General features: G+C 49.6%; 1 long non-coding RNA gene across 1 annotated transcript; it reads left to right on the top strand.

Annotated features, from left to right (window-relative positions):
* Positions 1-2023: 2023 nt before the first annotated feature.
* Positions 2024-17177, top strand: LOC119939929. Its single transcript, XR_005454855.1, has 5 exons — positions 2024-2338; positions 4241-4339; positions 4671-4755; positions 11766-11810; positions 16891-17177. It is a non-coding gene; the product is annotated as an uncharacterized LOC119939929 (long non-coding RNA).
* The last annotated feature ends 4894 nt before the right edge of the window (positions 17178-22071 follow it).

Raw genomic sequence — 22071 nt, forward strand, 5'->3', positions numbered from 1 at the left:
AGCCCAGGCTCTTTCCACTGAGCCATGCTGCTTCGTGCATATTTCAATTCCGTGCATACACACACACGCAGAGACAAATACACTTGTGACTTGATTCCAAGGCCCGTGACAAGAAGTTGTAACTAGACACACACAGAACGGAGACATCATAGGTGGCACATGCAAGCACGCACAAGCAGACAACTCCAATAACTTCACACTTATGCATAGCCCAACTGGTAGGGTGCACACACTAACACACACAGTTGTGCCCCAGATATCCCACCTACCTGTACTTTTAGTTTAGGGTCCGCCTCCCCTGGTAGAATGGAAGACACTTGAAGGCAGGGATCCTGTCTCCCAGCTCTGTTGAAGACTCCCAAGCACTTAGAATGGTGGTCTGCATAAAATAAACACCATTGATTAATCTCCCATGTGGCCTCTTAAGCAATGTCCAATCTGCTGAGCCAAACCCTTCTCCTTTAGTTAACAAGGCAGGGAAAGGAGAGAGAGAGAGAGGACAGAAATCTGGTTAGAAACGAGTTGGCCCCTAACCCCTTCCTGTCTAATAATAATTGTGGTGGCATTTTAAGTGTCCAGTTTGTGCCAAACACTGTACCGAGCACTGGGTAAATTCAAGATTATCGGGTCAGATTCAGTCACCGTCCCACATGGAACTCACAGTATAAGAAGGTGGGGGAAGAGGTATTGAATCCCCATCTTATTATTATTGTCATTATTAATAATGGTATGTTTTAAGCACTTAGCTATGTACCACACACTGTACCAGGAGCTGGGGTGGACCCAAACAAATCCAGTTGGATACAGTCCCTCTCCCACGTGGAGCTAATACCATGACTTCCGATTACTTTTGTTTTTCCAATTCCAAATGGCAAAATCTCCCTCTTCTAATCACTTTTTTTAGAGAAGCAGCGTGGCTCAGTGGAAAAAGCATGGGCTTTGAAGTCAGAGGTCATGGGTTCAAAACCTGGCTCCACCACTTGTCAACTGTGTGACTTTGGGCAAGTCACTTAACTTCCCTGGGCCTCAGTTCCCTCATCTGTAAAATGGGGATGAAGACTGTGAGCCCCACGTGGGACAACCTGATCACCTTGTAAATTCCCCAGCGCTTAGAACAGTGCTCTGCACATAGTAAGCGCTTAATAAATGCCATTATTATTATTATTATTGGGTGCTGGTAGTTCTGGATGCTGCAGTGAGTCTACCCAAATCTTTGTGGAAGTGGTGTAATTGTTATATAATCATGATGAGCTCATTAATCAATCCATAGTATCTAGTGCTTGCTGGGTGCAGAGCATTATATGAAGCGTTTGGGGGAGTCCAGTACATCGAAGTTGGAAGACACGAGCTGCCACCACGTCTAGAGGGGAAGACAGACATTAATATAAATTGCAGAGAGGGGAAATAGTTGAGTGGAAGTTTAATTGATGATTTGATGACACTGTCCTGAAAGAAACTCAGAAATATGCCACCCTCACACGGCATATTGTTGGAGAGATGGATATGGGAGTCATTCATGTTGATGTGGTAGCTGAAGCCGTGTTATTGTTGTTATTATTATTATTATTATGGCATTTAAGCGCTAAGCAGTGTGGCCTAGTGGAGAGAACCTCGGCCCGGACGTCAGAGGGACCTGTGTTCTAATCCTTGCTCTGCCGCTTGTCTGCTGTGTGACCTTGGGGAAGTCACTTCACTTCCCTCTATCTCAGTTACCTCATCTGTAAAATGGGGATGAAGACTGTGAGCCCCATTTGGGACAGAGACTGTGTTCAAAGCAATTTTCTTGTATCTACCCCATTACTTAGTACAGTGCCTGGTATATTTTAAGTGCTAAAGCAATGCCACATTACCACTACTAATTAATAATAATAACATTATTATTAACTGTCCCCTCCGTGCTCACAACCACTGCATTTCTGTACACCAAATGCGTAGTTTACAGGTATACATATAAGTTCTGCAGGGGAAATAGGGAACGTCCACTGGTCACTGACAGTCGAGGATGCAGAAGGATAAAGAAGCCCGGGGGCGGGTGGGGGAAGAGGGCTTAATCAGAGAAGGCATCTTGGCGGAGTTGCGACCTTAATATTGTTTTGAAGACCTGGAGAGTGGCGGTCTGGCCAATGTGGAACGGGGAGGGCGATCCAGGCCAGGGGGAGGCGGGGAGAAAGGAGCCGGAGAAGCCGGCGCTGTTGGAGCAAAGTGCCACCAGGTGGCGATAGAGAAGCGCGGAGGCCCAGCATCATCTGGAAGGGAAGCAGCGCCGCCTGGTGGCCACATCCCGGAAGGACCTGGCTCCAAATCCAGCGTCGCCCACTTCTCTGCGAGGTGACCTTGGGTAAGTCATTTCACTTCCCCTGAGAATAATAATAATGGTATTTATTAAGCGCTTACTATATGCAAAGCACGTTCTAAGCGCTGGGGAGGTTACAAGGTGATCAGGTTGTCCCACGTGGGGCTCACAGTCTTCATCACCATTGTACAGATGAGGGTACTGAGGCACAGAGAAGTAAAGTGACTTGCCCAAAGTCACACAGCTGGCAAGTGGCGGGGCCGGGATTTGAACCCATTTGAACTCCAAAGCCCGTGCTCATTCCACTGAGCAATACTGCTGCTGAATCATTCATTTTTTCATGCATTCATTCAATCGTATTTATTGAGCACTTACTGTGTGCAGAACACTGTACTAAGCGCCTGGGAAGTCCAAGTTGGCAACATCCAGAGACGGTCCCTACCCAACGGTGGGTTCACGGTCTAGAAGGGGGAGTGGAGATTAAGAAGAGATATATGATTGAGAATCAGCTATATCATCTCTCAAATGGGGATTAAGGACTTGTGAATCCCCTTGGGAACGTGGACTGTGTCCAAACAGATGAGCTTCTCTCTATCCCAGCACTTAGTACAGTGCCTGGCACGTCGTGAGTGCTTCACAAACACCGTAGAGAATGGTCGTTGCCACCAGGTGATGGTAGGGAGGCAAAGCCTCCCAGAACAATAGGTAGTACCACCACGGGGCTCAATTATTGAGAAAAGGGCAACCTCCCTGGCCAACGCCTGTTGCCACAAGGCGGCGATAGAGAGGCGCAGCGGCCCCGAATCCCTATTAGTGCCACCAGGGGGCAGCTGCTGTGCTCAGACCCGAGGGCGGTTCTAGTTCTTGGTTCCTGGTTCCAGGGGCATCTGTCCAGAGCAGCAGCTGCTCAGTGCTTCTCTTCGGCCTCGAGGATCCTCTCTTTGCTGTGGGCAAAGTCAACTCCCAGATTTTCCCCATTCCTGAGTGGGCTGCATTGCTATCCCAAAGAGAAGGAAGGGGGCGTTGGTGGTGGTGGTGGTGGTTTGTGAATAATAGGGAGGAAGAAGAGTGACGAGGAGGCTGCCACTCGTGGGAGCACAGGGGCCCGGGCTTTGTGCAGGAAGCTAGTTGGGTCTTGACTTGCCTGGGACTGAGAAGACCCAGGGCCTTTAGTTCTGTAGATGAGTCAAGCCTCCCTAGGACTACCATTCATTCATTCGATCGTATTTATTGAGCGCTTACTGTGTGCAGAGCATTGTACTAAGCGCTTGGAAAGTACAAGGCAGTCCTGCCTGCAGGGTCGCTTTCCAGCCTCATTCCCCGGAGAATGGACCTTTTTGGGCTTAATGTGGAAGTTTGTGGGATCAAATGTCAGGAGGAGGTCAGGGTGTCTAGGTGTCTTTAGCCTATTTCTCTCTGTGAGGCAGGGTGGTGCAGACTCCTGCCTGAGATCAAGACAACGGGGGTGGGTGTGGGCCGGGAGGATAGAAGGCAGGTATTATACCAGAAACTGAATTCTATCCAGCACGCATGCAGTTCTGCCCCTTCAGTCAGTCAATCGTATTGATGGAGTGCCTCCGGCGGGCAGAACACTGTACTGAGCACTTGGGAGAGTACAGTAGGACAGATGCATTCCCTGCCCACGATAAGCTTACAGTCTAGAGAGGACTGGAGTTCATGGAGTAACAGAATTGGGGATCTGGGGGTGAGGGGGATATTGGGCAAGTCTTAGTAGGACATTGCAGCAGTCAGCTGCAGCTGTTTGTATACACCCTCTCTTGGCCTTAGGGTCAGTGTCTTAGGGGATGAGGAGACTAGTGTTTGCTCCAAACTAGGCTGTCTAAAACCCCTTACCCATCTCCTTCCCGCTCCTATACTGCTGACTTCTTCCTCCCAGCTCTGAGACTGATTTGTCTAGTAACACACACGGTTCTCCGCTTTTTCCAGAGGGCAGGATGGGAGACCCAGGATCTCGGGATCGGTAATCCTATCATCTCTCCAGATCAGTTCCACGATTCTAGATGAGGATTCCTGCCGAAACTGGTGGTGAGTTATGAGTCCTTCTCTTTCTCCCCTCTCATCCCCCAGCAGTGCACAGGATGACCAAGCTTAGACCGACCGTCCAACTATTACTGTCACTACAGACACTGGTCAGTGTATTTCCCCGACCTGGAGAACTGTTCCATTGAAGTGTGGGTTCATGGAGGTCAGTTCACACAATGTACAACCAGTTTCCAAGGCCTAATGGACAATTTGGGGAATTCTAAGAAAACTGTGCCAAATGCCCAGTCAGGATAGAAAATTGGTAAAAGCTTCACTTGTCTAGAGGAAATGTTTGCATCTCTGCTTTTTTTAATACTCCCTTTTTCCTGCTCAGGGTTTCTTCAAAATATGTGTTTCTGTGGGACCAGTGGCTTCCTCTTGGGGAGAGAACGGGGAAGGGGAGAGATGCAGAGTCTGCGGTAAGGTGGTGACTGTAACTGTGTCCACTCCATCCCCCTTTCTGAGAGGCAGAACCATGGGGGGTATAGGATGAGGCAGTCAGCAGCAGGGATGGCTGGGGAATCAGGGAGCAGAGAAGGCAGGCGTCGTACAGGAAACGTCGTCCAGTCTGCAGCCTTGCTGGGTATCTCAGGCCCCAGGAGTACTGACGGCTGTGAGGCTCTCTGGGGTCCAGCGTTAAGTGTGGGGCAGAGTATAACAGTCAACCTGTCAGGTTTTTGCCTGTACACCCATTCTTACTGGTGAAGCCAGTGTTGGGGAGTTTGGGTGGCCGGGGAAAACTGCGAGAAAGGAGAAGCTGCACTGTCTGCAAATTCTTTCTTCTCCTTCCTTCTTTCTTCTTCTTTCTTTCTCCTGTGCTTGAAATAGGATGAAGGAAGCCTTCCCGTGAGAGGGCTGCAGTAGCCTAGAGGAAACATAACGGCCCCAAGAGACGGGAGGCCTGGGTTCTACTCCTGGTTGTGGAGTTAGGATCTAAAAAAGATCCTTATTCCACAAGTGCGATTAGAACTCACAACTTTGTTATGCTGAGGTAACCTCCTCCCTGATCTCCCATCCTCCTGTCTCTCCCCGCTTCAGTCTATGCTTCACTCTGCCGCCCAGATTATCTTTGTACAGAAACGCCCTGGGCATGTCACTCCCTTCCTCAGAAGTCACCAGTGGTTGCCTGTCAACCTACGAATCAAGTAAAAACTCCTCACTGTTGGCTTCAAGGCTCTCCATCACCTCTCCCCCTCCTACCTCACCTCTCTTCTCTCCTTCTACAGCCCAGCCTGCACCCTCCGCTCCTCTGCCGCTAACCTCCTCACTGTGCCTTGTTCTCGCCTGTCCCGCCGTCAACCCCCGGCCCACATCCTTCCCCTGGCCTGGAATGCCTTCCCTCCACACATCCGCCAAACAAGCTCTCTTCCTCCCTTCAAAGCCCTACTGAGAGCTCACCTCCTCCAGGAAGCCTCCCCAGACTGAGCCCCCTTTTTCCTCTCCTCCTCCCCATCCCCCCCACCCTACCTCCATCCCCTCCCCACAGCACTTGTATATATTTGTACAGGTGTATTACTCTATTTATTTTACTTGTACATATTTACTACTCTATTTTATTAATGATGTGCATATAGCCCTAATTCTGTTTATTCTGATGGTTTCGACACCTGTCTACATGTTTTGTTGTCTGTCTCCCCCTTCTAGACTGTGAGCCCGTTTTTGGGTAGGGACCGTCTCTATATGTGGCTGATTTGTACTTCCCAAGTGCTCAGTACAGTGCTCTGCACACAGTAAGTGCTCAATAAATACGATTGATTGAATGAACGAATGAAGGTGAAACCCTTAACCCTAGTCCATAGAAGACCCCCTACAATTTTCTCAAGTTTTATTTTATTTTACTGTTTCTAAGGTAATGAGGCTAATTAAGAACAGCTGGAATCAATTAACACTAAGTTTATGATAGGAAAGTTCTTTCTGTTTTTATTCCTTTCCTTCTTCTCAGCTTTGAGATCACTGGGGTGCCATGGATGACCAAGGGGAGAGGCTCATTGGCTGCTCAAGGCGCCTCCATGATCTCAAGTCCTGCTATCACGTAGAGAGGGTACAGGTCGCATTTTTCAGTCGGCAGGGGTGGTTTGGGAGGAGCAGGGTAATCAGGCTTGGTACTAGAAATTGACGTGTGCTGCTGGGCTGGAGTTTCAGTCTCTGAAGAATGAGGCCCTTCTGGAGTAACAGAGCTGGGGTTTTGAGGAACGGGCCACTCAACATCAGTAGGGCAATAGTGCTGGTATTTATTGAGTACTTACTGTTTGCAAATCACTGTACTAAGCGCTTGGGAGAGTGCAATATAACATCAGATACATTCCCTCCCCAAAATGAGTTCACAGTCTAGAGGGGGAGGCAGACATGACTAGAAATAATTCAGTTAATTCAAAATAAATAAGGGCCGAGTGATAAGCTGAGGTGGTCTGTCTATACACCTCACCTCTGCTAATGATAGATTCAGTGTTTGGTGGGGGAGAGGGAACCTGGTGTCTGCAAAAGAAACGTATGTTTTTCTGCAATCTCCTACCCTCCTTCTCCAGCTATGAGACAACAGAGTCGGCTGGAGGCTGAAGGGTTTGGCCACAGAAACGGACTACAGAGGGCAAGGTGAGGGAACCTGGCCCCTCAGGCTCACTGATCCACATGTGTCTCTTAAGGTCAGGTTCCGCAACTGCACATGCATTTCAGACAGGACCAGCGGAGAAGCTCCAGTGACATTTCGCTTCCCTTAGACCCAAACTCTACTGCCTCCTCCCCAGAGGAGGGTTCTGCAGTGAGTCCTGTGTTTTGGAGGGGGCGGGGTTGGGTGTGGGGGAGAAAGGAAGCCCGAGTCTGTCCAGTTGGCTCAGACATCGAAACGGTGTTTGCCCCCTATAACGCAGGAGCTTAACTCCAAGCAGATTCATTCTGGATTTGGCGAGACCGAAGAAAGAGAGGAGCCTTTGCAATGGGGTTCATGTCACCTTTAATCTCGCGGAGGCCGGTCGAGGTCCTGGTGCGAGGACAGCCCCCTTCCACGGGACATCCGTGGAGCATCCGCACCGCAACAGGTGTGGGGCGGGCTTTTATACAGAACCGGACAAGCCTGGCCGCTTGCCAAAGGCTTATCGAAGGCCTACATAAGTGTGGCGCAGTTAGAAATATACGGCGCATGAGCAGAAAGCGGAGCAAGGAATTCTAGGTATCATAACAAAGCAAGGGATCCTGGATATCACAACAAAGCGAGGGATTCTGGGTATTGCAGTATTTCGTGGACATACACCCCCCCAACACCCCCCCCCTCAAAAAAACTAGGTTGTCTCCAGTCTTCTACATCTCCTTCTCCAGCTCTGAGAAAGGCTAGAGACAGACATATCAGGAGTGATGAAACAGTCAAACACAACATGCATGCACAAAATAAAAAAAAGATCAGCTTTTCCTCTTCTCTCACTCCCTTCCGTGCTTAGTACAGTGCCTGGCACAGAGAGAAGCAGCATGGCTTAGTGTAAAGAGCACGGGTTCGGGAATCAGAGGACGTGGGTTCTATTCCCTGCTCTGCCACTCGTCTGCTGTGTGACCTCAGGCAAGCCGTTTCCCTTCTCTGTGCCTCAGTTCCCTCATCTGTAAAATGGAGATTAAGACTGTGAGCCCCATGTGGGGCAACCTGATTACCTTGTAATACCCCAGTGCTTAGAACAATGCTTGGCACATAGTAACCAATTAACAAATACCATAATTATTAATTATTATTATTATTATAGTAAGCACTTAACCAACAGCATTATTATTATTATTATTATCATTATTCTTATTATTATAGAGGAAGTGAGGGCTTAGTTGGGGTAGACCTCTGGGAAGGGATGTGATTTTACGAAGGCTCTGAAGGTGGGGAGAGTGATGGTCTGTCTGCTTTTAAGGTCCAGGCCGCCCTGACTGTTCCTGGGGTCCAGTGTCAATGGCCCCGGACGTGGGGGCCTTGAGAAGGGAACTCAGGACAGGAAGGTGGGGTGGGGGTCAGGCCAGAGATGAGACCCCCTAGACAGCCATTTGGAATTTGTGTTTCCCTGGACAAACCCTTTCATGCTACAGATCCAATCTTATCTATCCCCCACCCCCTTTCCTATCCTACCCTATCTTTCCCATAGCCACCCAGTCCTCCCATGAAGCTGCTGGGGCTTCCTCCTGGGATACCTGATCTCTAATCCTGCTGCTTCCTATCAGGTGGACTACTGAAGTCAGGCCGGGGCCCACCCCCTCCCTGTCTAACCTATGTAAGACTTCAAAGCCTGAGACCATTCAAAGCCAAATGGGTTTTCTTTAATGTAAGTGTCTGTTGAATTTAGGAGGAGAAAAGAGCTGTTGGTGGGCAAGGAGGTGTTGAGCTTTGGGTAACTTTGCATCTGATTTCTGGGTTGCTAATGGGGGACTCTTCTGGGCCTGGCAATTTCCTTAAACAATAATAATAATAATAATAATAATAATGATGGCATTTATTAAGCGCTTACTATGTGCAAAGCACTGTTCTAAGCGCTGGGGAATTTACAAGGTGATCAGGTTGTCCCACGTGGGGCTCACAATCTTAATCCCCATTTTACAGAGGAGGTAACTGAGGCCCAGAGAAGTGAAGTGACTTGCCCAAAGTCACACAGCTGACCGGTGGCAGAGCCGGGATTTGAACCGATGACCTCTGATTTCAAAGCCCGGGCTCTTTCCGCTGAGCCACGCTGCTTCCCTACTTCCCAGGCGCTTAGTACAGTGCTCTGCACACAGTAAGTGCTCAATAAATACGACGGAACGAATGAATGAAGCACTGTTCTGAGTGCTGGGGGGTTACAAGGTGATCAGGTTGCCCTCCCTGCCAGACTGTTCTATGGAGGTATCATCCCTCCCCTTTCCTGACCTCACTTATGCCCTCTTTGGGGTTGGATAGTGGGGTGAAGGGCCTAACGCTCCATCACGGAAGGCTTCCTGGCCACTCAAACTGCACCTTTGTTAATCAACTTCTCTCTCTGTGGCTGTGGAAATTCAAAGAGACACTTCCTCCCTGCAATCAATCAGTAGTATTTGTCAAGTGTTTACTACATGTAGAGCACTGTACTACAAGGTTAGGAGAATACAGTGCAACAGAATTCACAGACATGTTTCCTGCAGCCTTGACAAACAATGTTACTGCACCTGCCCCCACTTCTCCCCTCTCAATATGGTGTCTCCTTCCTTTACACTTTCAATCAGTCAATCAATTGTATTCATTGAGCACTTACTGTGTGCAGAGCACTGTACTAAGTGCTTGGGAAGTACAAGTTGGCAACATATAGAGACAGTCCCTACCCAACAGTGGGCTCACAGTCTAGAAGGGGGAGACGGAGAACCAAACCAAACATATTAACAAAATAAAATAAATAGAATAGATATGTACAAGTAAAATGAATGGAGTAATAAATATGTACGAACATATACAGGTGCTGTGGGGAAGGGAAGGAGGTAAGATCGGGGGGATGGAGAGGGGGGAGGAGGGGGAGAGGAAGGAGGGGGCTCAGTCTGGGAAGGCCTCCTGGAGGAGGTGAGCGCTCAGTAGGGCCTTGAAGGGAGGAAGAGAGCTAGCTTGGCGGATGGGCAGAGGGAGGGCATTCCAGGCCAGGGGGATGACGTGGGCCGGAGGTCGACGGCGGGACGGGTGAGAACGAGGCACGGTGAGGAGATTAGCGGCAGAGGAGCAGAGGGTGCGGGCTGGGCTGGAGAAGGAGAGAAGGGAGGTGAGGTAGGAGGGGGTGAGATGATGGAGAGCCTTGAAGCCGAGGGTGAGGAGTTTCTGCCTGATGCGCAGATTAATTGGTAGCCACTGGAGATATGAAGGTAGCCACTGGAGATATGGAGATTTCGGATATGCTTGTTCTCCCCCATACTAACATAGTTCCCTTTCAGTCTTTTAGGTCCAGTATTAGTTGAGTGAGGAGGACCCAAATAATGCAATATGGGTAAGGGAAGGGTCTGAGTAGAAGGATGATAATGATGGTATTTAAGAGCTTACTAGGTGCCAAGCACTGAGATGGATACAAGGTAATCAGGTTGTCCCACGGGGGGCTCACAGTTTTAATCCCCATTTTCCACATCAGGTCGCAGAGGCCCAGAGAAGTGAAGTGACTCGCCCAAAGTCACAGCTGACCTAGTGGGTTGTGAGGTGAATACTTAAGTGCTTTCTGGGTGTGCCAAGTTGCATGGGTGAGCTGAAAGGGAAAATAAAATGTATGTGTGTGTATTTGCTCGGGTTAGGCATAGGGAGCACGTGAGCTGAGCTTATTGAAGAAGAAACAATTTCAGTAGTGATCTTATAGTTTTGGGAGACCACTAGAATGTCCACTCTATAGGTGGGAGGCTGTGTAGGGATGAATCGAGGACAGCTGTGGTTCCACGTGAGACACCACGAGGGGGCTGGACTTTACAGGGGCTTCCTAAACCTCCCTCAGACCCATCTGGTGGTGGATGTCCAAGGAGTCCTGGTGAGGGTAAGAGAGGGAACAGAAGCCTCTCACCATACTTCTTGGCCATGAGGACTGTTCCCCCTGCAGTGAGGAGGCAGAGCAGGTGATTCCCATGGAGAGGTAGACTCAGGAGCTGAGCTTTCATCTCTATGGGAAGGTGATGGGGGCATGTGTGGATGATTAAGGGGTATGGCAGGAGGAGATGAGCAGAGGGGCCTGTTACTCTCATCCCTGAGGCTGGTTCTGTAAACGGCAGTTAAAGCCCTGTGGTCCTACTTGACTGTGGGCGTGAGAAGACCCAGGACCCTTAATTCTGTAGATGAAGTCAGTCCTCCCTGAACCCACAGCTCCGTGCACAGGGTCATCCTGCTTATCCTTAGCCTCTCCAGAGCTGAAACCCCTTGGTCCCTGACAGTGACTACCTCTGAGGGAGTTGGGAGGTTACAGGGGGGCTGGGGGACAGTCTAGTGTTAAGAGTGAAGTTGGCTAGGTGCTTTCTGGTTTGCTAGTTGGGAGCTGTTCTCTGCCAGGTTCTAGGCCAAGGGCCTCCCTGCAGGGCTGTTGTGTGTGTTTGTGGTGGCGGTATCATCCCTTCCCTATCTTGACCTCATGACCTTGTTGTGGTGGAAGGTTCAGGGCTGGGGTAGTGGGGTGAAGATCCTAAGACTCCATCTCAGATGGCTCCCTCACTCCTCAAACAGCCTCTTTGTTCTCCAGCCTCTTTCTGTAGCTGTGGATGTTTTCGGGGACCCCACCCTCTTGCAGTCAATCAGGGGTATTTAGTGAGTGCTTACTATGTGCAGAGTACTAAGTGCTCGGGAGAGGGCAATACAACAGAATTAGCAGAAACGTTCCCTGCAGCCCTGACTCACCACCTCAGTATACCTGCCTCCACTTTTCTGCTCTCATTATGGTGTCTCCCTCCCTTGTATCTTCAGATGTGCTTGTCCTCTGGATTCTCAAAGAGTCCCCTTTCAATCTTATAGGTCCAGGATCAGTTTAATGGAGTGGACCCAGATGATACAATGCAGGTAAGGGAAGGATCTGAGTATAAGGATATGTACGTAATTGCTTTGGAGTGAATTTTTCAGTGCTTAGTGGGTGGGATTATGTTAATGGGTGAGCTGGAAGGGAATATAAAGTGTGTCTGGGTGTCAAGGTCACTCTTTCCATTCTCTCCTCCCAGGAAAGGAACCCTTTTCTGAGTGCCGGTGGCTTCTGGCAATATAGTGCTAGGTGGAGGATAGTGCCCATCAGTCTGTCCACCCCACTGTTCTCTGAGAAGAGTTGAGTGATCTCTATCAGGGGTCATCAGGGATGTGGGTGGGGAGGACTGAGCAGGCATAGTATTAGAAAGTAAATGATTCCATGTGTAGCTGCTGGACCTCCAGTCCCTTGAGGAGGTCCCTGTATATATGTATCTATGTTTGTACATTTTTATTACTCCATTTATTTATTTATTTTACTTGTATATATCTATTCTATTTTATTTTGTTAATATGTTTGGTTTTGTTCTCTGTCTCCCCCTTCTAGACTGTGAGCCCACTGTTGGGTAGGGACCGGCTCCATCTGTTGCCAACTTGTACTTCCCAAGCGCTTAGTACAGTGCTCTGCACACAGTAAGCACTCAATAAATACAATTGATTGATTGATAAGCCATTTCTGGAGTCGCACAGTTGGATCTGAGGTGCAGGTTGGCATCAATTTTGGGTTGAGTGAAGCAGCTTGCTTAAGCATGGTCTGTCTCTGCACCTCTCAGTTAGGGCCAGTGTCTTGGGGGTGAGGCAGATGGTGGAGGGCCAAGTGCTTCCAAGAAAATAAGGCTGCCTGCAACCCACCTGTGTCTTAGGGCTGGGATCCACAAGTCCACATGGGTTTTAGCTAAGACAGGTGGAGAAGCTCCAATGACACTTCACCTCCATCAGACCCATGCTCCAGGCTCCACTGTCCCTATCCAGAGGAGGCTTTGGTGGTGAGTCACAATTCTCCTGCCCCTCACCCCCTACATTAGATCTGCGTCCCATTGGTTCGGATGCAGACAGGAGTCCCGGAGCACAGCTCAGCAGTGCAGAGCTCAGGGTAGGATTCCTCGAGGGTGAGAATTTTAGCGGCTATTACTCTCCAGAGACTGCTCAACAACTCACCCTGGCCTTGAGGATCAACCCCTTGCAGTGTAGGTCCAGTCAAATCAATTCTCAGATTTGCCCTCCCTGGAGAGATGGAGCTTGGGTTGCGTCACCACCACAAAGGGAAGGGTTTTGTTGGGGGGGGGGGGGGGGGTGTTTCGTGTGTGTGTCTGTGTGTGTGTCTGTGTGTGTGTGTGTGTGTGTGTGTGTGAGAGAGAGAGAGAGAGAGAGAGAAATATTGGGTTAGCTTTTGAGATAGGTTAGTGAGGCAGGGGCTGCCACTCTTGGTACAGAGGGTGGTTCTGAAAGCTGAGAATCTTTGCAGGGAACTGGTTCTATAGGGCTTGACTGCAGGACCAAGAAACCCTGAGCCCCTTAATTCAGTAGAAGAGTCAAACTCCCTATGTCCACAGTCCTGTTGGCAGGGTCACCCTGCACATACTGAGTCACTGGAGACCAGACCCTTCTGTGTGTAATATTGGTGGCTTCTGGGAGGCCAGTGTCAGAAGCAGGACAGGGTAGCATCAATGTGTCCATTCCATTCGCCTCCAAGATGCAGAGTCTTGTGGGCTCCCACCCGAGACCAAGTCAGCAGGGGAGTGGTTTGGGGAGGAGCAGAGCAGTGAGGCTCGGTACTAGAAGCTGGACCTTCAGCATCTGGCGAATGAGCCCCTCCAGTAGTAACACAGCTGGGGTTCTGAGCAAGGGGGCCACTAAGTATCAATAGGGCAGAGCACTGCAGTCAGCTTAGCTGGGGTGGTCCGTCTCTCCACGGCACCTCTCCTGATGATTGGTTCAGTGTTTTGTGGGGGAGAAGGAAATGGAGCCTGCCAGAAAAACCTAGGTTGTCTGCAATCTCCTACCCCTCCCTCTCGTGCTATGAGACACCTGAGTCTGCTGGAGACTGAAGGGTTTGTCCACAGAGACAGACCTCAGAAGGCAGAATGGTTGGGGGAACCTGGCCCCTCAGACTCACTAATTCATATGCGTCCGTTAAGACCAGGTTCCACAACTCCAGATGGCTTTCCGTCAGAATTGATGAAGATACTCCAGTGACACCTTGCTTCTGTTAAGACCCAGACTATTGTCTCCTACCCAGAGGAGGGCTCTGCAGAGAGTCCTATGTCTTGGAGGGACCAGGGGGTGGGTGTGGGGAGAAGGGGAGTGCAAGTATGTCCTGTTGTCTCTAACACAGAAACAGTGTTTGCCCCCCTCCCCCATCCCCAAACTCCCCTGACTGTTTCTGGGGTCGTTCATTCATTCATTCAATTCATTCCATCGTATTTATTGAGCGCTTACTGTGTGCAGAGCACTGTACTAAGCACTTGGGAAGTACAAATCAGCAACATATAGAGATGGTCCCTTCTGAACAATGGGCTCACAGTCCAGAAGGGGAGGAGCAGCAGGGTCAAGTATCAGTGGCCCGGAAGCGGGGGCTGTGAGGTGGGAACTGAGAAAGGACAGGAAGGTGGGGTAGGGGTTAAGCCAGAGATGAGACCCACGGGTCAGATGTTGGGAATTTGTCCTTCTGTGGACAAACCTTTTCATCATAATAATGATGTTTGTTAAGTGCTTACTATGTGTCTGGCACTGTACTAACCACGGGGTGGATACAAGCCAGTTGGGTTGGACACAGTCCCTGTCCCATGTGGGCTCATGATCTCAATCCCCAAGTTACAGATGAGGTAACTGAGGCACAGAGAAATAATGTGACTTGCCCTGGGTTACACCGCAGATGAATGGGAGAGCAGGGATTAGAACCTGTGACCTTCATGCTGGAGATCCTATCCCCTCTCCTATAATGATAATAATAATAATGATGATGGCATTTGTTAAGCACTTACTTTCTGCCAAGCACTGTTCAAGGCGCTGAGGTTGATACAAAGTCATCAGTTTATCCCACATGGGGCTCACAGTCTTAATCCCCATTTTCCTGATGAGGTAACTGAGACACAGAGAAGTTAAGTGACTTGCCCAAGGTCACACAGCAGACAAGTGGCAGAAAAGCGATTGGAACTTGCATTCTCTGATTTCCAATCCCATGATCTTTCCACAAAGCCATGCTGCTTTCCTACTATCCCTTATCCTACCCTATCTTTCCCACAGCCATCCCCTCCTCCGGTGATGTGGCTGGGGCTTCCTCCCGGGACACTTGATTAATAATGATGGTATTTTGTCAAGCGCTTACTGTATGCCAAGCACTGCTGTAAGCGCTGGGATAGATACAGGGTAATCAGGTTGTCCCATGTGGGGCTCACACTTTAATCCCCATTTGACAGAGGAAGTAACTGAGGTACAGAGAAGTTAAGTTTAAGTTGTTTACTGCATCAGCCTTCTCTCTGATCTCTCTGATCTCCCATCCTCGTGTCTCTCCCCACTTCAATCCATACTTCATGCTTCTGCCCAGATTGTCTTTGTCCAGAAACGCTCTGGGCATGTTACTCCCCTCCTCAAAAATCTGCAGTGGCTACCAATCAATCTGCGCATCAGGCAGAAACTCCTCATCCTCAGCTTCAAGGCTCTCCATCACCTCGCCCCCTCCTACCTCACCTCCCTTCTCTCCTTCTCCAGCCCAGCCCGCACCCTCCGCTCCTCTGCCGCTTATCTCCTCACCGTGCCTCGTTCTCGCCTGTCCCGCCGTCGACCCCTGGCCCACGTCATCCCCCTGGCCTGGAATGCCCTCCCTCTGCCCATCCGCCAAACTAGCTCTCTTCCTCCCTTCAAGGCCCTACTGAGAGCTCACCTCCTCCAGGAGGCCTTGGCAGTCTGAGCCCCCTCCTTCCTCTCCCCCTCGTCTCCCTCTCCATCCCCCCCGTCTTACCTCCTTCCCTTCCCCACAGCACCTGTATATATGTATATATGTCTGTACATGTTTCTCTATTTTTATTTATTTATTTATTTTCCTTGTACACATCTATTTATTTTATTTTGTTAATATGTTTGGTTTTGTTCTGTGTCTCCCCCTTCTAAACTGTGAGCCCACTGTTGGGTAGGGACTGTCTCTATACGTTGCCAACTTGTACTTCCCAAGCGCTTAGTACAGTGCTCTGCACAGTACTAAGCACCCAATAAATGCAATTGATTGATTAAGTGACTTGCCTAAGGTCACAGAGCAGACAAGTGGCAGAGCCGGGAGAAGCCGATGGTAAGGAGTTTCCTTTTGATGCAGAGACAGATAGGCGTCCACTGGAGGTCCTTGAGGAAAGGGGAAACATGGCCTGAATGGTTTTGTAGAAAAATGATCCAGGCAGCGGAGTGAAGTATCAAGTTAAGTGGGATGAGACAGGAGGCAGGGAGGTTAGCAAGGAGGCTGATACGATAATCAAGGCAGAATAGAATAAGATTAGAACCCATGTCTTTTGACTCCCAAGTCTGTGCTCTTTCCACTAAGCCATGCTGCTTCTCAAATCTCTCTCCCAGCAATTTCCAGCCAGGGGGATTAGTGATGTCCAGGCTGGCCCTTCGCTGCCCTATATAAGCTTCCTGGGCCTCACCCTGCTCCAAGCTGAGTGTGTTTGCTTCCATGTAAGTAACTGGTGAGTTTAGGGAAAAAAGTGTTTAGGAGGTGTTGAGTTTTGGGTAACTTTGAATCGGCTTTCTGGCTTGCTCTTCTGGGCCAGGTAATTTCCCTTAAGGCGTCCCTGCATGACTCTTCTGTGGGGGCTCTCATCCCTCACATATCCTTATGGGGTGAAGACCTGATCACTCCATTTGCCACTTTGTTCTCCTGCCTCTGTCTGGGCTGCAGACACTTCCCTCATGCAATCAATGGTATTTGAGTGTTCATTATGTGTAGTGCCCTGTACTACATGCTTAGGAGAGTACAGTGTAAGGGAATTAGTGGACATGTTCCCTGCAACCCTGCCTCATCAACTCAGCACACCCGCCCCCCACTTCTCTGCCATCAGTATGGTGTCTCCTTTTCTTATACCTTCAGATATGCTTGTCTTTCACATTCTAGCAGAGTTCCCTTTCCAACTTCTAGGTACAGCATCAGTGGAATGAGGAGGACACATATGATACAATACCGGTAAGGGAAGGATCTGAGTATAAGGGTATGTGGTGAATTCTTCAGTGCGTGGTGGGTGAATCTAAGTGCATGGGTGAGCTGGAAGGGAAAATAAGGTGTGTGGTGGGGCTAGGGGTGGATGGGGCGAGATGAGAGCTTTAGTCAGGATAGGCTTGTTGGAGAAGAAAGAATCTTCATGAGGTTTTGAAAGTTTTGGGAGACTGCTGGTATGTCCACTATGTGGGTGAAGGGTGGGAGTTGCAGGTGGGAGGAGGCGTGGGGATGGGTTGAGGGTGGAGGTCGTTCAGGTGAGACACAGTGATGGGACTGGAGCTTTCAGGGGCTTCCTAAATCCAACTCAGAGCTACCTGGAGGTGAAGGACAAAGGGGTCCTGATGACGGTAAGAGGCGGACCAGCTCCCTTCTTCTTCCAGAAGCTTCTCACCATACTTCCTGGCTGTGAATGTTCCCCCTTCTGTGAGGATGCAGAGCAGCTGATTCCCATGGAGAAGTAGAATCAGAAGCTGAGCTTCCATCTCTATGGTAAGATGATGAGGTATGTGTGGATGAATTAAGGGTTATGGCAGGTGGAGGAGGTGGTGGTGGTGGCAGCAAGCAGAGGGGCCTGTCATTCTCAGCACTGAGGCTGGTTCTGCATGTGGGGGTGAAGGGTCTGTGGAGGCTACCGGGTTCTTTCGGACTTGACTGTTGGACTGAGAGTTCTCTAGAATTCTCTTAATTCTATAGTTGGCTCCATCCTCCCTGAGCCCACAGTCCTGTCCACAGGGTCACCCAGTACATCCTCAGCCCCTCCAGAGCTGACATCCCTCTGTGGCTGCTTCTGAGAGAGTTGGGGATGGTGGGGAGAGTAAAGTGTTAGGAGCGTAGCTGGCTAGGTGCTTTCTGTTTTGCTAGCAGGGAGGTCTTCTAAGTAATGCTCCAAGAGCTTCCCTGCAGGGCTATTCTGTGGAATTATCATCCCTCACCTCTCCTGATATCATTTATGCCTCCTTTGGGTGTGGGAGGTGGGTAGAGGGGTGAAGGGCCTAACACTCCATCTCAGAAGGCTCCCTAGCCATTCAAACTGCCTCTTTGTTCTCCAGTCTCTCTCAGTGTCTGTGGAAGTTCTCAGAGACCCTTCCTTCTTGCAATCCATCAGTGGTACTTACTGAGTGCTTACTCTATGCAGAATACTGTTTTAAGTGCTTGGGAGTGGACAGTTCAATGGAATTAGCAGACATGTTCTCTGCAGCCCTCACTCACCACCTCAGTATACCTGTCCCAACCTTTCTGCTCTCATTATGGTGTCTCCCTGTCTAACACACTGAGATGTACTCGTCTTCTGCAATCCAAAATAGTCCCCTTTCAATCTTACCGGTCTGCTATTGGTTGAAAGGCGTGGGTCCAGGTGGCATATTGCAGCTACAGGAAGGATGTGAGGATAAGGCTATGTTCCTGATTGCTTAGGCATGAATTCTTCAGTGCTTAATGGGTGAGCTGGATGGAAAATAGAGAGAGAGAGAGAGTGAGTGAGTGAGTGAGTATGTGTGTATCAGCCTTTGCATCCTCTTCTTCCAGGGAAGGAACAGTTCTGTGAGGGCTGCTGTCTTCTGGCAATAGAATGCAAGGTGGAGCATAGTGCCCATCAGTGTGTCCACCCCATTCCTCTCTGAGAAGAGTTGAGTGGGCTCCATGTGAGTCATCACAGGTGTGGGTGGGGAGGTCAGAGTAGGCATCATATTAGATAGTGAATTATCCCATGCCTAGCTGCTGGCCCTCCAGTCCCTTGAGGACAAGCCATTTCTGGAGTCACACAGTTGGATCTGAGGGGCAGGTTGGTATTGGTTTAAGGTAGAGTAAGCATCTGGCTTAAGGGTGGCCTGTCTCTACAGCTCTGTTTGTTAGGGCCAGTGGCTTGAGGGTCGGGGGGTGGAGGGCCAAGTGCTTTCCAAAAAGCTAGGCTGCCTGCAAATCTCCCCCATTCCTCCAGCTGAAACCACTGGCTGTTGATAGAGGGCAGGGAGGGCCAGCCACATCTCTCCACATTACTAATTCAGGTGTGGTTTTCAAGTCCAGGTTCCAAAGCTCCCAAAACAGCCCTCATTTCAAGTGCTCCACTGTAACACTGCACTCCATTGCGTAGGGGCTCTTCTGTGCCATCCCCAGAGAAGGCCTCGCTGTTGAGTCCCAAATACCCCGGTGACATGTCGGTTCAGTCCTGGCAGCGCACAGCTCAGGGTGGGATGGTCACGGGTAGACTCTGACCTGGATGTTCCTCTCTCTACAGAGACACTTCAGTGCATCTCCCCCGCCTCATGGACCATCTCTCTGTTGTATGGATACAAGCCAATTCCCAGAAATGCCCTGCTTGTCAAGATGGTCCCAGGCTGGGCTTCCACCCAAAAGGGAACTGTGTATGTATTATGTGTTGGCAGAGAAAGTGTGTGGGGCGTGCTTAGTGAAAGGACCACCACTCTCAGCACAGAGGTTGGTTCTGGAAGCTGAGGGTCTGAGTGGGGCACTGGCTCTGTTTGACTGTGGGACCTAGCAGTCCCAGGGCCCTTAATTCTATAGACAGGTCAAGCCTCTGGGCCCACGGTCCTGTCTGCAGGGTCACCCTGCACGTCCTCAGTCTCCAGAGAAGGAACCCTTCTGGACTTGACAGCAGAGCCGTGCGGACTTCAGTCTCAGAGTAATTCAGCGGGGGTGCTGGTGGAAGGGAATGGAGAAGGCTGGATTCTGTCTAGTCTGCTGCTGTGCTAGGCCTCTCATCCCTGGAGAATGAGCCCCTCCTGGACTAAAAGTGTTGGATCTGAAGGTGGAGGTTAGAGGTGCATAATGTAGCTGTGCTGAGCTGTGCCTGTAAAGCTCACCTCTCCTAGACCATCCATGTTTGGGGGAGACTGTCGTTTGCAAAACTAGATTTTTTGCAACCCACTCTCTCTTCCTTTCCATGGGACAGATGTTTCTCCTGGAGACCAAGCGTCTGACAGATGGGGCTTTTGGCCACTGACAGAGGACAAGGTGGCGAGACGTGGGCCTCTATGATTCCTATAATCCAGTTGCGTTCCAGTCAATCGGCTGTATTGAGCACTTAAGGTGTGCACAGCACTATAGGTAGACTCCCATTCCCTGCCCCCCAGGGAGATTAGAGTATAGAGAAGGAGACAAACGTTAATGTAAATAATAAATGATCCCTATATACATTAATGCTGGGAGGGGGAAAGCGGGGGAGCCCCACCGAAGGGAATGGAACAATAGGAAGAGAGGGCTTAGACAAGGCCTCTTGAAGGAGAAGTGTCTCAAATAGGCTTTGGAGGCTGGGGAGAGTCATTTAATGGAGGATATATAGACTGAGGGTGTTAGAGTTCAGAGGTGGGACACAGGCAAGAGGCCAGCGGCAAGGTAGACGAAGTTGAGGTAGAGTGATTAGGTTGGCAGTAGAGGAGCTAAGTGTGTAGGTTGGGATGTAATAGGATAGTGAGGTAGGAGTGGGCAAGGTGACTGTGAGGTTGAAAACTAAAGGTAAGGAGTTGCCGTTTGATGTGCAGGTAGATGGGCAACCACTGGAGGTTCTTGATCCTTGATATCTCTCTCTCTCTCTCTCTCTCTCTCTCTCTCTCTCTCTCTCTCTCTCTCTCTCTCTCTCTCTCTCTCTCCCTCTCTCCCCCTCTCTCCCCCTCTCTCCCCCTCTCTCCCCTCTCTCTCCCCTCTCTCTCCCTCTCTCTCCCTCTCTCTCCCTCTCTCTCCCTCCCTCTCCCTCCCTCTCCCTCCCTCTCCCTCTCCCTCTCTCTCTCCTTTTGCAACGTGGCCAAAATCCTTCCTTTCCTGTATCCAAACTACCCCGTTAATCCCATCACCACTTATTCTATCCCACCTTGATTATTGTATCAGCCTCCTGTTTCTTCCCACTCAACTTGATAGTTCACTCTGCTGCCCGGATCATTTTTCTCCAAAAACACTCAGGCCATGCATGTTTCCTCTCTCTGCAAGAACCTCCCGTGACTGCCCACCTGCCTCTGCATCAAAAGGAAACTCTTACCATTGGCTTTTCCCTGCTCTGCCAGTTGTCTGCTGTGTGACCTTAGGCAAGTCACTTAACTTCTCTGTGCCTCAGTAAAATTGGGATTAAGACCGTGAGGCCTATGTTGGACAGGGACTGTGTCCATCCCAATTTGCTTGTATCTACCCCAGTGATAGAACAGTGCCTGGCACATAATAAGCCCTTAAGAAATACCATTATTATTATTATTATTATTAGTATTATTATTATTATTATTGTTTAAAACACTCAATTACCTTGTTCCCTCCTACCTCACCTCATTACTTCCCTACTGCAACCTAGCCAACACACTTGGCTCTAATGCTAAGGTTTTCACTGTACCTTGATGTCATCTGTCTTGCTGCTGGCCTCTCGCCGGTGTCCCGCCTCTGATCGGGAAGTCCCTCCTCTCTCATAGCCGACGGACAATTACTCTATTTACCGTATTGAAGGCACATTTCCTCCCAGAGGCCTTCCCATAATAAGCCCTCCTTCCCTCTTCTCCCAATCCCTGCTGTGTCACCCTGACCTTCCCCCTTCATTCATCACCATGACCCCTCAGTCCCAGAGCACTTATATATATATATATATGTGTGTGTGTGTGTGTGTTGTGTGTGTGTAATTTATTTATTTCTAATGGCTGTCTACCCCTCTGGACTGTAAGCTCATTGCAGGCAGGCAATATATCTGTTGTACTCTCCCACTTAGACCAGTGTTCTGCAAACAGTAATAGCTCAATAAATACAATTGACTGAGGGGTGAGGTGTGGGGGGGTAGGAGGAAGTGTTTGCAAAAACCAGTTGTCTGCAATCTCCTACCCCTTGTTCTTCAGCTTCTCCCAAACACTTAGAACAGTGTTCTGCAAACAGTAATAGCTCAATAAATACAATTGACTGATGGGTGAGGTGTGGGGGGTAGGAGGAAGTGTTTGCAAAAACCAATTGTCTGCAATCTCCTACCCCTCGTTCTTCAGCTTTGAGACAGTTGAGTTGGCTGGACACTGAAGGGTTTAACCAGAGAGACCTTAAAGGACAGGTTAGGGGAACAAGGACTCTTAGGTTCTGTCATCCACATATGTCTTATGGCCAGGTTCCATAACTCCAAATGGGTTTCAC

This window comes from Tachyglossus aculeatus, chromosome 18, assembly GCF_015852505.1.
Source record: "Tachyglossus aculeatus isolate mTacAcu1 chromosome 18, mTacAcu1.pri, whole genome shotgun sequence".
NCBI lineage: Eukaryota > Metazoa > Chordata > Mammalia > Monotremata > Tachyglossidae > Tachyglossus > Tachyglossus aculeatus.